The 12,328-nt window shown below is 39.3% G+C and overlaps 1 protein-coding gene across 1 annotated transcript in view; it reads right to left on the bottom strand.

Moving 5' to 3' along the window:
* The window catches only part of WDR70 (WD repeat domain 70), a 369,437-nt gene that overhangs the window by 122,273 nt on the left and 234,836 nt on the right, over window positions 1-12,328 (bottom strand). The window lies entirely within an intron of this gene.

Raw genomic sequence — 12,328 nt, 5'->3', positions numbered from 1 at the left:
TTTGTGGTCAGGTGCCATGGATCTCAGGGGTCTTGTATAACAACCACTGTAAATCTGCCTCACAGGGTTTTCTAGGCCATAATCCTTATCTTTACTGGAGTAGATAAACAGATCTTTCTCCCTTGGAGCCACTCATCTCAACCCAAGTCAAAGCCATCAAGTCAGAACCCACTCACAGCTGACATCCACAGCGGGTTTTCAGAGTCTATAAAGCACAAGGGAGGAGACTGCCTATCTTTCTCTATCCCAGCAGCTGGTGGATTCCCATCATATGCCTTTGGGTTGACAGCACAAGTCCTTACCACTAGGACATCAGAGCACTTGCTGTTGTTAGGCACCTTTAAGTCAACTACAACTCACAGTGTCCCTATGAAAAACAGACCTAAATCCTGTCCGATTCTGGCCATCTTCATCATCTCTCATATATTTGAGTCCATTGTTAGAGTCATTGTTGTCAAGTCATCTCCCTGAAGGACTTTCTGCCTTTGGCTGACCCCTCCACCTTTCCAGCATGATGTCTTTTTCCAAGGACTGAGCCCTCCTAAAAACACGCCCATAGGTGAGACCAAGTTTCACCATCTTTGCCTTTAAGTGGTAACCTGGTTACACTTTCTCCAAGACATAGTTGTTTGTTCTTTTGTCAGTCCATTGGGATAGTCAGTACTCTTCACCAATACCACAACTCAAAAGCATCAATTCTTCTTCTCTCATCCAGAGCACTAGGTAGGTTCAAACCAGCAAGACTTTGGTTAACAGACAACTGCTTAATCAATATACCAACAGGGCTCCATAAAATAACAGCAGACTCACACAAAAGTTGTGGTTTTTTAGATGTGAGTTCTAAGATTCCTAATTCTAAGATTAATTTATTAATCTAGAATTAATTCCTATTTCTAAGATTCTACGCTTTCCTAATGCTAACTACTATCTTCTATATAATCATGATAAAGTTGCTGAAAAAAACAAGAAATTAACATTGGTGGAATGCCATTATTTCATTTACAAATTTCATTCCATTTTAACTAGTTTTCTCACTAAGATCCTTTTTCCAGCTTTAGTTCAAGATGCCACACTGTATTTAGCTGTCTTGTCTCTTAAGTCTTCCTCAGTCTGGGCAGCTCATGAGGTTGATAATTCTGAAGGAGACTGGCTAGTTGTTTTATAATTTGGTTTTATTTCATATTTTCACATTACCCGTTTGAGGTTACAAATTTTTGGCAATAGGGTATGCTGTACCTGCTCATATCAGGAGCTACACGTGTCAGTAAGTCATCTTATGCTGTTGTCGTGTGCACTGAGTTGGAACTGATCGACAGCTGACCTCCAGTGGGTTTTCAGAGGCAGTAAATCGCATGGGTGGATAGTGTCAGTCCTTCTCCTTTGCAGCAGCTGGTGGATTTAAAGCATGTGCCTTTGAGATTGCAGTGCAGCTTTTTTTTTTATACATAGAATTTTATTTTAATTGTGATTTTAACGAACATTTACAGAGAAGTTAGATTTTTTTTTAATTTTTTTATTATTTTTGTGTGAGTGTACCGTCAAATCAGATCTGACTGGTACAAGAGGAGATTGTCCCTCCTTCCTCGGCAGAGCATCTGGTGGATTTGAACCATGAGCCTCTGGGATTGTAGTTGCAGCTCCTTACCACTAGGCCACCAGAGCTCCCCAGAGAAGTTAGATTTTCATTCATTCATTTTTGCACATTTTACCCCCTTGCCCTCCCTTCCACCTCCTTCAGCTCACTTTTTTTTTAAATTTAATATTCATTAATAATTGCACAATTACCTACCTCCCCGCCCCTCACTCAGCAGCTTTTTACCACTAGGCCATCAGAGCTCCCTGTATCTCCTATAGTTCCAACATCATTTTATGGGTGATGTTATCTTTAGTTACTTAGCTAAAGTGTTATCTTCTAGATATGTGCACTGTAAATTCATTATTTCATCTTGTGTAGTTGTTAAGAATCTTACAAGGAGATTGGGTGGCTCACTGGTAACAAGCTCACTGGTAACAAGCTGTGCTGTCCACCACCCGAAGGGAGGCAGCTGCTCCATGGGAGAAAGATGGACAATCTCCTCCCTTGTGATTTACAGCTTCTGGAACTCAACAGAAGGTCAGCTATGAGCTGGTTCTAACTCAAAGGTAATGAATAAGTGACTGATTATAAGAAAAAGCTAGAGTGTTTGAATTCTTTAGTTTTAATGAAATTATTCCAGGGATAATTACCTAGTGCATGAAATTTATGTGATAAATGGGAGCTCCCATGAATTAGTGGTAAGGATTGCACTGCCAAGTCAAAGGCATGCAGTTGACAGCAACCCAGTGCTTCCAGGGAGAAAGACGGGCAGTCTCCTTCCTTGAGAATTATAGTCTCTGAAAACCCTCTGAAGGGTCAGCTAGGAGTCAGTTCTCACTCAGTGGCACATAACAACGTATGAAATAGATATCAGAGACTCCCACTAGGCTAATTTAATCCTTTTCTTGGCAACACAACTATCTTGGTAACACAATTAAATAATTTCCCATTTTCCTCTTTTCTAAGCAATTGTTTTCATTTGGCTTCCTTTTTTATATCTAAATTTTATAAGCAAGACTTAATTTCTCTATTTTCTTCTGTGGTCACAGTTCTACCTAGTTTAACTTCAAGTATTCCAGAGATCAATTGTGTGTAGAACTTTTACTGCTGGAGCTGTCATTTTAGATGTCCTCTCTTCACATTGTGCAGATAAAGAGGCAGTAGCACTGAAAAGCTGAGGGGGTGACCTTCGTTAAACAGGCAGCTTTGAGGCAGCAGGATAGAACCTAGTACTCACTCTTTGCTTACATCTTTAGGAACAATGAGACATGCACCTCTAGTAAAAATCACTATAATGTCTCTTTCAAGGATGTGCATCCAGAAAGGATTTTGATTCACACAGAGTAAGATATGAAGAAAGCTGTTACAAATCATATTTAAACATAGGTCAGAGGTTCTAGGTAAAGAAGTAATTGACAAAAAGAAGGCAAAGGGCCAATGTGTAGATATTCAGTCAGCAGAAACAAGCAAGTGAGCCTAGAAAGCCATGGAGGAAAGAACCAGAGCCCAGATCCAAGGGAGGATTTGGAAAAATAAAACCAACCCCATGTAGAAAATTTGGCCATTCTGTAGTCAGGATCCAGGAAAAGAAAACACTGGGATACAGCACCAGAAATTAGTTAACTCATTTGTTTATTAAACTGAGCTGGACACAGAGTTGAGAATTTGGTGACTCAGCAACATTCAAAATGTTATACCCTTTCTTTCTCCTTTTGTTTCCACAGACAAATCTTCTTACTCTGAATCACTCAGGCCAGGTCAGTTGCCAATTCTTCACTTGTTATGAACAAAAATTTATCAAGACTTGTATTGTCCTACATCTCAAATATGTTGTCTGTCTATCTACTATGTATGTATGTATGTATGTATGTATCTATCTATCTATGTCTCCATTCTCACTACATATGCTTGGTTGAGGTTCTGACCATCTATAACTTAGGATTAGACTCACACAGAACCTCTTAAAAACTCCCTGCATCTGGTCTTAATCTCCCATCCAGGCAGCAAAGTGATTCCTCACATCTTAACTCTGTTCATACTTCCTCTTGCTTATAAGCCATTTATTTACTGAAACACAGGAAACAATTCTCCCACTCAACACTACCCCAACCCAATGCCACCACAATGGACTATACTGTATCGCAACCTGGGATAGAGCTCAATAAAAAGCATTAATTCACTATTCCATTAATTTGTTCCATTAATACGTGACATATAGAACGTAAAGCTAAACAATGCCCTTTGAATTAACTGCAAAACACAGTATGTATTTTGGTGTTTAAAATGTTGAGAAATACTCTCCTGCAAGATAAAATACATGCATATGGCCCAATTCTATCTTTGTCAATGGGTGAAAAAACTTATACAAACAAGTTATCACTACCATATGCACACATTCCCAATAGATTAAAAACTGCATCAATGGTGGGTTTCTACAAGAGTGTCACTGTTTTAGAAGTGACCAATGGATGAAGCACAAAATTTTTCATTTTTTGGCTATTCTTTGCTTGCTTCTCTGATCAAAGTATTCTCACAGTAATAATCTTATACTGTGTTTGTCCTTTTGTGACTGAATTCTTTCACTCAGTATAGTGTTCTCAAGCCTCACTCATGGTGCATACTATTTCACAAGCTGACTGGTCCTTAGTGCTGCATATTACTCCAATGTGTGAACGCACCAGTTTCTCTGTCTATTAATTTGCTGATGGGCATTTGGGCTGTTTCCATTTTGTTGCCTTTGTAAATAATACTGCAGTAAACATAAGTGTATATACCTTTGTGCCTTGCCTGATTCCCTTGGCATATATCCCTAGCAGTGGAATAGTTGGGTCATGTAGGATTTCTATATTCACCTTTCTGAAGAAAAGTCCAAATGCCTTCTAGAGTGGTTGTACCATTTTACAACCCACCAGCCGTACATGAGTTCAAATCTCTCTGTATCCTCACCAACATTTACTGTTTGTTGTCCTGATAAACTTTGCTACTGCTACTGGGATGAAATACCATCTCATTGCTTGTTTTGATTTGTACCTCTCTGATTGCTAATGATTTTAACCCTAACCCTAACCCTAACATCCTCCTTAGTGAACTGCATAAAAAACCATTTTTTAAAAAATGCTTTTGCTATAAGATGGAAATGCGGACAGAGAGTGGGGTGGAGCTCCTCGATTAAAACAAGCTTGGAAGGAGGAGTGGCATCCACTTCCATAATAGCTTGCCTCCGGAAACCCTTTGAACCTGGGGAGAGGATGAAAAGCACACAAGCGTCGAGGACTCTCCTTCATAGGGTTGCTATGAGTTGCCTGCAACTCGACGGCACTTAACAACAACAGCATAAGATGGAAAGGGGTGGAGAGCATTATACTGAGTGAACTAACTCAGTCCCATAAGGACAAATGTTACATCAGACCACTACTGATTACTGTAAAAATAGAAGAATAACTAGTGAAAAGTGCACAAAAGTCCAAAGGGGAAAAGGGAAGGATGAGGAAGGCTGAAAGTGGGGAGCAGGGAAATCACAAGATTGCAGAGTTTGATAGGCAGGGGTGGGGGAGGTGAAGGAACTGGGAAAGTTCCAGTGAGGAGCTAAAAGATGGGATAATAGTGGGGATAGATCAATGGTGATTAATTTTATCAAACACAATGCATGGGAATGATCGTATAAAACACAATGCGAATGAAAGAAATGGTATGAAATACAATGTACATGAATGAAACACAATGTATCTGAATTCTGTATGCAATCTAAAATGAAATAATTTTAAATGATTTTATATAGTTGAAAAAGATTATAATGCATAGTGGAGTGCATTTGGGGTGGGGGGGGAGGGTCAGAGGGATTGTATACCAACAAAGAAGTTTATCTTTTGCTTTTCAAAGAGAGGAGTGAACTGGGGATAGGAGGGTAAAGAAAAAAGTGCAACAATGAATGAATGAAAATCCAAAATATCTGTAAATGTTAAATTAATAAATTTTTTAAAAAATATTATAATCAATTTATCAACACACATATAACATCATGTATTTCACTACAAGTTCAAATGAGTATTCCATTGAAATGTCTAAAATATCTTCCCTTCTTAGAGATACACATTTTATGTGTGGGAAAACATTCAAGCCTCATCTAAGCATCTTTAGGTCCTCCATATGTTTTAACTCACATTGCATCTGGAAAGTTTGCTCTGCCACTAAATGGTTTATAGGCAGATATTCCTATATTTAAAAATAAAAATAGAAAAATGTCATCTGACTACTAGATCTAGTCAGTGACAACCCTATTTAAGTTATGGCCATTTAAATTTAGTAAAATGGTTTAATTATATACTATTTCTATAATCTGGATTCTCTATCTCAGTAATAAAATATATCAAGCATAGACTTCACTATGACATAAATTATTCCTTTCAATGTATGTAGATTCTATGCATTGTTTTCACCAGGCAATAATCTAAAATTCAGAAGTGCTTCCAAAGTAGTCCATTTCACATACTCATTGCTGTTGAGTCAGAACCGATTCATAGTCTGTCCTCCAGTGGTTTCTGAGAAGTTGAAATAGCATGGAAGACTGATTACTCATCTTTCTCCAGCAGAGCAGTCTGGGGGTTCTAATCCCATGCCATTGGGAAATAAATCTGTTTAGACAACAATATTTGAACAATAGCTAAGGGGGAAAGACTGTGGCAGTTACTCCTTGCCCAACTACTCAAGTCCGAACTGATCTCTTGTCTTCAACTTTGATTGCATGTTAAACCTTGTTATTTATGACAAAGGACCCAGGAAATTACATTCCTACCTCATCCTCTACTTCTTCTTTCTCTCTCAGTTCTACTTCCCATGCACCTGGCTCTGCTGACCTTCCCCAGGCTGAGAGGTGTAAGTCAGATCTTCACATGTGAGTCACATTCTCTTTCAGAAAACTGTGCCCTCACCATGGGTTATGAATAATGTCTAGTGAAGACTCTTCCTGAGTCTTATCAGCAGCCCCATCAGTTGGGAGTGGACAAGCAGGATAACTTCTGAGGGGCTCTGAAGAATATGGATTCTGGAGGCAGACTGCTTGGAATAAAGTCCTAACCTCAGTCTTTATTTCTTGTGTCCTTAGGTAAATTACTCACTCAGTCTCAGTTATACTTTGGGCATGTTGCTAGGAGGTGCTATTCCTTGGAGAGGGACATGATGTTGGGAAGGGTGGAGGGTCGGTGAAGGAGAGGAAGACCCTCAACCAGGTGGGTTGACATGATGACTAATGCAATGGACTCTTGTGTGTCAGGAAGTGTGAGGATGACGCAGGACAGGACTAGGTTCAGATCTTTTGTTTACAGGGCCGCTATGGGTCATGCTCAACTTGATGACACCTAACAACCACAACAGTTAACTTTCAAATGGAAAAAAAAGACTATTAAACATCCAGCTGCAAAATAAATTTATATAGTGGAAGTATTTAAAAAACAATTACTGGTACACAGCAGGTATTCATGTTAACTACTGTCGTAATAGCTATTATTAAATTACAGCTATCTATGGTTACATCACCACCATTACTACAATGGAGGTAAGTAGGAGTGGGAAGAAGATTCATTCTTTGGTTGAACTCTACCAGTCACATCAAAGTAAAGCTAAATTACTTCTTTGGTCAATGGGTCCTGTAAGAGTTCTAGAATAAATTAGTAAAACTATGATTAAATAAATACATGGATAATCATTGACCTTTAACAAAGTATGTGTGTTAGGTACTTTCACAAAGTTTATTTCAATTAATTCCTTTAACCATATAGAGATGAAGCTTATTACTGAGATGAAGAAATTGAGGTTTGGGAGGCAAACTGCTTTTTGTATCACTCAGAGCTACCTCTCAAGAAATTAAAGAACACAAAAAGTGAACTACACTGGTCAACTCTGGAAAACTGGTAAAAATAGCTAATATTTATATTTTTTCAAAGTCTACAAGTTTAAACAACTTAAGCCAGTGATTTTTCTTTTACAATACAACCCATTTGTCCAGTTCACTTTCTAAGGGTTAACTGCACATAAATCCATTTACTACACAGATGCATATTCTTTGAGAATGGTATTATTTTCTCTAGTAATCCAGAAGCACACAGTCACTATTTGGTAATGTGATCAAAGGTAATAATAAAAAAACTGCAACCTCACAGACACACTCTGAATTCTAGGGATTCAATTACAGAAAATGCCAGGAATAATGTAAGGCCCCCTTCAGAACTGAGTGGAGGAGAGGAACCACTGAGGAGTGATGGGACTAAACACAGTTATTTAAAAAGAAAACAAACCACCCACTGCCTTGGAGTTGGTCCAAATTCACAGCTACCCTGTCTGACATGGGAGAATGCTCGGCTGGGTTTCTGAGACTTTGCTGAAGGAGACTCGCTTAGCTTTTTCCCACAGAGTGGTTGGCTGATTCAAACCACCGACCTTTGGGTTAACACCAAAATACTTTACCCACAGTGCCATCAGCTCTCCTAAACACCGTCATATTAAGACAAATTTCAGGTCGTACAAGAGAAACACACAGGACAGAAGTGAATCTTATTGTAAGAAAACCCTATGTTTTAAAATTCTCGAGTTTTTTTGATTATATTAAACAGAAAACACTGGTTTGGGATTAATTTGTCCTAAGGGGTTTCCAAGGCTGTGAATCTATATGAAAGCAAATGATTTCACCTTTATCCTGCAGAATGGCTTGTATGTTCCAACACAAACCTCTTGGTTAGCAGGTGTTGTTGCTTTGTGCCACTGAGTTGAAACAGAGACATAGCTGACCCTCCAGTGCTTTTCCGAGGCAGTAAATCTCACAGGAGGAGATTGCCCATCCTTGTCCCACAGAGCAACTGGTGGATTCAAACCACATGACTTTGGAATTGCAGCACAGGATCTCATGACTAGGCCACCAGAGCTTTCTCTTGGTTAGCCGTAGAATGGTTTGTAAGTATTTTTCAAACTCTGGATTCCAAGTCATTGTTGACAAGACTATGACTGATGGCAACCCTATGAACAACAGCTGTAAATCCTGCCTTATCCTGCCACATCTTTACCATCTCGGATATGTTTCAGCCCATTGTTACAGTTACTGTGCCAATCCACCTTGTAGAAGGTCTTCCTCTCTTTCCCAGACATTCCATCTCACCCTGGCCTGATGTCTTTACTCAAGAACTGGTCTCTCCTGATAACACACCCCAAACTATAAGAAACCAAGTCTCACCACTCTTTATTCTAAGGAACATTCTGGCTGTACTTCTTCTAAAATAAATGTATTTGTACTTCTGGAAATTCAGGGTATACTGAATCTTCCTTACCACAATTCAAAGACATCAATTATTCTTCTATCTTCCCAAACCACTGTCCAATTTCCACAAGCAAATGAAGCAACTGAAAATTGTGTGGTATGTCAGGCATATGTCTTTAAAGTGATAGAAATTGAAACTTTTAAAAAATATAAGTGAATGGGAAAAATATATTCGAATTCTTTACATGGCTAAGCATAAAGGAGGAAAGACATTAACTTTACAGATATTTTTTTAGTTAAGATTTGACACTAGCTCCAATATGCCGAAAACTGCTAAAGGCCACAAAACTATTATAAAACAAAACAAGTGAATATTGAAATGATCTGAACTGCTTCGTTTTAACAGAATCTTGCAATGTTCTTTAATTTGGATCTACTTATAAAAAAATAGTAACTTGTGAGAGGTTTTTAAGAAACCTGGGGGCTCACACTGGCTTGAGTAATAATTTGCAGACAAAACAGGGAGGGTGCAGTACAACACCGAGAGCCAGAGAGTGTCAACGATCACTGCTCGCATCATTTCTCAAGTTGTAATGAATCAAACAGTAGGTTCTAAGAGAAGGCACGCAGACCAGAGAAGGATTTCACGTCACTGGCTCAGAATCTCCTTTCTGTATATAAAACCCTACTAGTGGCTCTAGTGAGTGAACATTTAACATTTACTATTTTGTTTATAATGGTTAAAGCAGTAATGTTTGGCCTCGACGGCTTACAAAATAAATCATAGCTGCCCTGAAGCTGAGAAATGGCGTGCAGGAAATCTCTCTACTACAGAAAGGCATCCCTTATATAGGCTTTCTGGAGACTGCAGCGTCCTTCATAGAGTCTGACCATTTTAGACGACGCAGCCCTATGGAGACAGAGGGAGAGGACTTTGCTCCTGCCTTACAGGATGCCAGCGCTCTATTTTCTTTCCAAGAATCAGGAAGCACACTAGTCATCAGTGCATTTCATGACCACAAACCTCTTATCAGCACATCACAGTGCACAACAGCATGCTCCCGTGGACAGGTCTGCAGTCCTTAGTAAACCACGGACTCCCCTTAACCACTAGGGTTTTATCCCAGAAACACAGTCTGTTTCCCACAGTGCTTAGTACATGGATATATCTTGTAAATAGTAGGTTTCAAGAAAAATCTGATCAGTATAAATAATGTTAACAATAACCAGAAGCATTTGTTCCACCTTCTCAAATGATGCAAGGTAATGCTGTTGTTAGATGTCACTGAGTAGACTCCAAATCAGTGGCCTTCTGTGAGCCTGATCGTGTGCCTGATCTTGTGCCATCCTCACAACCTCTGCTATGCTGAGTATAAAAGGATAATGAAATAAATAATAAAGGAAACAAAATTAACTGTTAAAAACTAGCAAAAATAATCAAAGCAAGCTTAGCCCCTCTCATGCAGCTCCAGAAAACTCTAATCGTTACTAGAAAAGAAGGCACCATTAAAGGGAATGATCAAATGTTTCTGAAACTAGACAACTTAATGTAACTACTGGGAAATCTCTAACCAGTGAATAAGCATGATAAAAGAAGAACTGAAGCCTTTGAGTTGTGATGCTTCAGAAGAGAATGGAACATACAATGAACTTCCAAGAGAACAAACAGGTCAATCCTGAAGAGGGTGAAACCAAGTTGCTCTCTGGAAGCAAGGATTTTGAAGCTTTGTCTCACATACTTTGGGCATGTTGCCAGGAGCAACCAGTCCATGCTTAGAAAGGTGGAGGGCCAATGCAAAACAGGAAGATCCTAGATGACATAGATTGATACAGTGACTAGCGTGAGACAGTGAGATTGGTTCAGGACAGGAAAGAGTTCAGAGCTATTGAGCTTAGGGTCGCTAAGAAGCACAGGTGACTCAACGGCACATAAAAACAACAACAACCATGAGTGAGAATAATAAGCAAAATTCAAAGATTTTAAAAACTAATTTCTCAGCTTGTTATCAGTAGATATCTCTTTTAAAAGCATACTTTAAAATAAATGAAATTAGCTTTACACTAAACAGAGCTTGCAAAAAGTTTTCAGAACCCAAATAGCCAGACTCCTCTATTACTACCATTTTAGAGCTCTGAGAGGGAATCATGATTAAATGCAATGTAGATTATTCGTATATATGTGTATTTAGGCATATGAGAATTCTAGGGAATTCTGGTGCCTAGTGGCAAGAAGCTGTGCTGCAATCCCGAAGGCAGATGGTTTAAGGTCACCTGCTATCCCATGGGAGAAGGAAGGACATCTCCTCACTGCCTCTGAAAACCCAACAGAGCGTCAGCTATGGGTCAGCTCCGACTCTGTGGTGTGCAACACCAGCACCACAGCACAAAAGTGTCCAAAATACTGAACCAGACATATGCGCTCTGATGGCCTACTGGAAAAGGCATTATGATGCCAACCTAAAGGCACACAGTCAAATCCGAGAGTTGCTCTATAGGAGAGAGATGTGCAGTCTACTTGCCTGAGATATACTGCTTCTGGAACACACTGGAAGCCCACCTATGACTCGATTCCAATTCAATGGCACAAAATAACAACAACATCATGCTTGGAAAAGTGCAAGAGAGGAAGACCCTTGTTGAGATGGATTGATTCAGTGATTAGAGCAATGAGGGTAAATGTGTCAGAGACAATGAAATTGGCTCAAGATAGAGCAGGTTTCAGAGGTGTTGTACATAGAGTTGCTATGAATAGCAAGCGACTTGACAGCACATAACCACAATATATATAACATATATCTTACTCATTGCTGTTTAATCAGAACCAGACTCATACCTGACTTTCCATTTGGTTTCCAAGGATATATATAACATATATCTTTCTCATTGCTGTTTAATCAGAACCAGACTCATACCTGACTTTCCATTTGGTTTCCAAGGAAATAAATCACATGTAAGGAGATCTTTCCTTCCTACTCATCTTTCTTCTGAAGGAGCAGCTGATGGATTTGAACTGCCAAAGAGGTGTGGCCTTTGAGTGAACAGTTCAACTCGGAGAAGGAGAAAGAGGGAGAATGAGAGGGAGAGAGAAAAGGAGAGTGCACTGGTGGCCTAGTGGCAAGAAGCTGCACTGCCAAAACAACCATGAGATATCATCTCATCCAAGTCAGAATAGCAAAATTTAACAGAACAGCAAGCAACAAATGCTGGCAAGGTTGTGGAGAAACTGGAACCCTTATTCACTGTTGGTGGAAGTGTAAAATAGTGCAACCACTGTGGAAGGTGGTATGGCGCTTTCTCAAAAAGTAACAAATAGAGATACCATTTGACCCAGCAATTCCACTACTGGGCGTATACCCCAAAGAGACCATAACTGACATTCAAGCAGATATATGCACACACATGTTTATCACGGCTTTGTTCACAATAGTAAGGAGTTGGAAACAACCCAAGTGCCCATCAACAAACTAATGGACAGAGAAGCTGTGGTATATTCACACAATGGAATACTA

The sequence above is a fragment of the Elephantulus edwardii genome, unplaced genomic scaffold, assembly GCF_000299155.1.
Source record: "Elephantulus edwardii isolate Elephantulus edwardi_28Jun2011 unplaced genomic scaffold, EleEdw1.0 scaffold00079, whole genome shotgun sequence".
Classification (NCBI taxonomy): Eukaryota; Metazoa; Chordata; class Mammalia; order Macroscelidea; family Macroscelididae; genus Elephantulus; species Elephantulus edwardii.
The sequence above is the reverse complement of the archived record's forward strand: the minus strand, read 5'-3'. Positions and strand labels throughout refer to the sequence as shown.